We start from the raw sequence: 4708 nt of genomic DNA on the forward strand, positions 1-4708 counted from the left end.
CCGCCCACTCTAGATCGCACTTCCGGGGGTGGCGTCATATAACTGCGTCAGCATCTCGACACGATGACGTTTAGTACTGTCCCTAACTCTACGTGACCCTGGAGTCTCATCTAGTTTCTTCTACCCGCTCTTATGGTTTTGGTGCTCTCATTTTGGTGGCCTCACATAGCCACCTCGTCCAAGGTCCCCAATTGTTGAAAAGCTACAGGCCAAGTTCTGTTGCCTTGGCAACGCATCCGGGCCCTGCTGTAGAGGCGCAGCTCTGCAAGACCTCAGAATCTACCAACCTAGGCCGCTTTCCTAGGCACCCCAACACCGGAATTTCCATCCAGCTTTCAAAACAGTGCCCTTGGCCAACTCCCTTACTCCTGCAATGTAGTATAGAAATTGATACCATCAAACAAAATTCGAAAAGTCAGACGTGGCACACTCTCATCATCTCTGAGCTTGGGTGACAGAAACTGGACAAGCAGGAGTTCAAGGCTAGCAAGTCTGAGGTCATGCTAGCCTAAAAAATCCTGTTTTTATTTTTTTATTATTTTATTTTTTTGAGACAGGGTCTATGTAAAACTCTGGCTGTCTGGGACAGTATTGACTAGGCTGGTCTTGAACTCACAAAAGATAAGTACCACCTGCCTCTACCTCCAGAGTTGTGGGATTAAAGACATGCTACATTGGAGGGCTAGAGAGATGGCTCAGCGGTTAAGAGCACTGACTGCTCTTCCAGAAGTCCTGAGTTCAATTCCCAGCAACCACATGGTGGCTCACAACCATCTATAATGTGATCTAATGTGCACTGTATACATAATAAATAATAAATAAATCTTAAAAAAAAAAAAAAAGACACGCTACACTGTGCCAGCTTGTGGTTGTGGTGGTGGTGGTGGTGGTGGTGGTTTGACTTTTTGAAGCCGGTCTCTCTGTGTAGCCTTGGCTGTCCTGGACTCACTTTATAGACCAGGCTGGCCTCGAACTCACAGCGATCCGCCTGCCTCTGCCTCCCGAGTGCTGGGATTAAAGGCATGCGCCACCATCGCCCAGCTCAGGTTATGTTTTTAAATTATTAAAATTAAAGAACTAGAGCTATGGCTCAGCCATTAAAAAACACTAGCTGCTCGTTCAGAGGACCCTGGTGCAATTCCTATCACTCAAATAGTGGCTCATTACTACCTGTGATTCCAGTTCTAGTGGCTCACAGACCCTCTTCTGGCCTCCCTGACCACCAGACACACAACGGATATACAACTATAAATGCAAAGAACACAAACACATCACATTCTTTTTTTAAGGCTGGTCATGGTGGTGGATGCCTTTTAGCCCAGCACTTGGGAGGCAGAAGCAGGCGGTTCACTGTGAGTTCGAGGCCAGCCTGGGATAACACAAAGAAACCCTGTCTTGAAAGACCACAAAATTAAAAATATTTTTTAAAGAATTTAACAGCATGGCTGGAGAGATGGCTCAGCGGTTAAGAGCACTGACTGCTCTGCCAGAGGTCCTGAGTTCAATCCCCAGCAACCACATGGTGGCTCATAACCATCTATAATGTGATCTGATGCCCTCTTCTGGTGGGCAGGCACACATGCATCATTGTATACCTAGTAAATAATAATAAAATACATAATAAACAAATCTTTTAAAATACTTTAACAGCAGAGCCAGGCGTGGTGGCACACACATTTAATCCCAGCACTCAGGAGGCACGAAGGCAGATCGCTGTCAGTTCGAGGCCAGCCTGGTCTACAAAGCCAGTCCAGGACAGTTAAGGCTACACAAAGAAACCCTGTCTAGAAAAACCAAAAAATAAAATAAAACAAAGAATTTAACATCAGGCTGAGTGTGGTGGCTCAGGCGTTTAATCCCAGCACTCATGAGGCACACAGGCAGATCGCTGTGAGTTCAAGGCCAGCCTGGTCTACAAAGAGAGCCAGGACAGCCAAAGCTACATAAAGAAACCCTGTCTTGAAAAATAAAAATAAAATAATTGGTGATGGTGTTGCATGATCCCAACACTTTTTTGTTTTGTTTTGTTGAACAGGGTTTCTCTATGTAGCCCTGGCTATCCTGGACTCAATTTGTAGCCCAGACTAGCCTCAAGCTCTACCCACCTCTACCTCTTGAGTGCTGGGATTAAAGGCATGCGCCACGACCGCCCCACTAATCTCACTGCTTAGAAGGCAGTTGAATCTCTTTGAGACCAGTCTGGTCTACACAGCCAATTTCAAGATAACTAAGGCTACACAGTGAGACTTTGCTGTTGTTATTTGAGACAAAAGAGGAAGACAAGAAAAAGGAAAGAAAAAGCTGGGCGGTGGTGGCGCCTGCCTTTAATCCCAGCACTGGGGAGGCAGAGGCAAGCGGATCGCTGTGAGTTCGAGGCCAGCCTGGTCTACAAAGTGAGTCCAGGATGGCCAAGGCTACACAGAGAAACCCTGTCTCAAAAAACAACAAACAAACAAACAAACAAACAAAAAAAGAAAGAAAAAGGAGAAGAGAAAAGGAGGAGATATCTATAAATAACCTTTCTTTCTTTCAGAGTCCAGTCTGGAACCAAGGATTCCCCATTAGGTTAGTGCTCAGGCCTTGAAATTCCAGTCCAGAGGCAGGATCATAGCGTCATTCCTTAGCCAAAGGACCAGGCTAAGAGTTCCTTGTCCTTTCTCTTGACAGTGGCTCTTGTTTCCACTTACGGAAACAAAAGGAAAAAAGAAAGGGGGCACCCGGATTTGAACCAGGGACCTCTTGATCTGCAGTCAAATGCTCTACCCCTGAGCTATACCCCCTCACCTTGTCACATCTCTCTTCTTTGTCCACTTATGGTGACTCACTGTGAACTGGTTCCACCCACATGAATGCCCTGGGGAGGTCTGTGTGCTCAAGCCTCACCTTTGTATGCATTTTCTGCTTTGGCTTTTCTCTTGGTCACCAAGAGACAGGCTGAGAGCTAGCTGCAGAGAAAACCTGACATCACGAACAGAGTCCTGTGATTTGGGCTAATAAGTAGCCCGGATGTCATCTCGGGACTCCTGCCCTCTAATGAATTATATGTAAGAAAGAGATGGATTCTGCCAGGTTTTTAGGACTAAGAATTGATCTTAAGGCTTAAACATGCTAGGTAAGCTCTCTTACCACCTAGCTATATTCCTATGTCCCTGGACTTTTTTCTCCTTTAGACAATGTCTCCCTATGTATCCCAATTTAGTCTCTTTTTTTGTTGTTGTTTTTTTTGTTTGTTTGTTTTTCGAGACAGGGTTTCTCTGTGTAGCCTTGGCCATCCTGGACTCACTTGTAGACCAGGCTAGCCTCGAACTCACAGCGATCCGCCTGCCTCTGCCTCCCGAGTGCTGGGATTAAAGGCGTGCGCCACCACACCCGGCTCCCCAATTTAGTCTTAAGCATGAAATCCTTCAGCTTCAGCCTCAGCTAGCTGGGATTATAGACCCAAACTTTTGGGCGGGTGGCGGCGGTGCACGCCTTTAATCCTAATCCTTGGGAGGCAGAGGCAGGTGGGTCTCCGTGAGTTCGAGACCAGCCTGGACTACACAGCAAGTTCCAAGACAGCCAGAGTTGTTACACAGAGAAACTCTGTGTTGAAAAACAAACAAAAATAGACCCAAACTCCCAGGCCCACTTAAAAAGTCAGGTTTTTGTTTTAATAGGGGATGACAATTATCAGGGAAATCATTATATATATATCATTATATATTTTTAATTTTTATTTATTTATTTATTTTTGGTTTTTCGAGACACGGTCTCTCTGTGTTAGCCTTGGCTGTCCTGGACTCGCTTTGTAGACCAAACTGGCCTTGAATTTACAGCGATCCGCCTGCCTCTGCCTCCTGAGTGCTGGGATTAAAGGTGTGTGCCACCAACACCCGGCAAATTATACTATTTTTGAGACTTGATGCAGGGTCTCTCTATAGTCCTTGCTGACTTGGAACCCACTCTATAATGCAGGCTGGCTTCATACTTGTGGAAATCTTCCTGTTTTCACCTCCTAAGTATTGGGATTCCAAATGTGTGTCATCACACCCTGCCAGGGCCCCACTGCCCACTCCTGCTGTATTTTTGCTCTTGTTTATTTGGGATTATTTTCTTTCTTTTCTTCCCCCCTTTTTTTTGTTGGGGGCAGTTCAAGACAGTGTTTCTCTGTGTAGCCTTGGCTGTCCTGGACTCACTTTGTGGACCAGGCTGGCCTTGAACTCACAGAGATCCACCTGCCTCTGCCTCCCAAGTGCTGGGATTAAGGGCGTGCACCACCACTGCCCAGCTCTTCCCTGTTCTTGATGGAAACGTGGCTAGCTTCTGGCCTAGAGGAGCCTACTGGTCCCTGGGGAAGTGCTTTATTGAGGACTGAGCTTGTACTGCTAATGCTAGCTAGACATGCAGCTCAGTGACAGAATACTGGCTTATCCTGCGCTAGACACGGGTTTAATCCCTGGCCCTGCCCAGGGAGGATGGACAAGTTTGGCCTTTTCTTAGCATCCGATCTAGAGGGAAACAGAGGCTTCCTTGATCCTCTTCCCTCCAGAGGTGAAGCTGAGGGTACAGAAACCAACTTGTTCCTTCCTCCCACCACCCCCCCCCCCGGGGAAGAAAGAACACATCTGGAAACACAAATGCAATTTTTAAAAAATATATAGAATAGCGTTGAGAGTTCATCTAAACATCTGTCTTGGAGATTCAGGTCAAGGCCTGTGATGCAATATCT

General features: G+C 46.4%; 1 non-coding gene across 1 annotated transcript; it reads right to left on the minus strand.

The window, feature by feature from the left end:
- Positions 1-2708: 2708 nt before the first annotated feature.
- Trnac-gca (transfer RNA cysteine (anticodon GCA)) lies at positions 2709-2780 on the minus strand. Its single transcript has one exon. It is a non-coding gene; the product is annotated as a tRNA-Cys (tRNA).
- Between the last annotated feature and the right edge of the window lie 1928 nt (positions 2781-4708).

Source organism: Acomys russatus, chromosome 16 (assembly GCF_903995435.1).
Source record: "Acomys russatus chromosome 16, mAcoRus1.1, whole genome shotgun sequence".
In the NCBI taxonomy this organism is placed as follows: domain Eukaryota; kingdom Metazoa; phylum Chordata; class Mammalia; order Rodentia; family Muridae; genus Acomys; species Acomys russatus.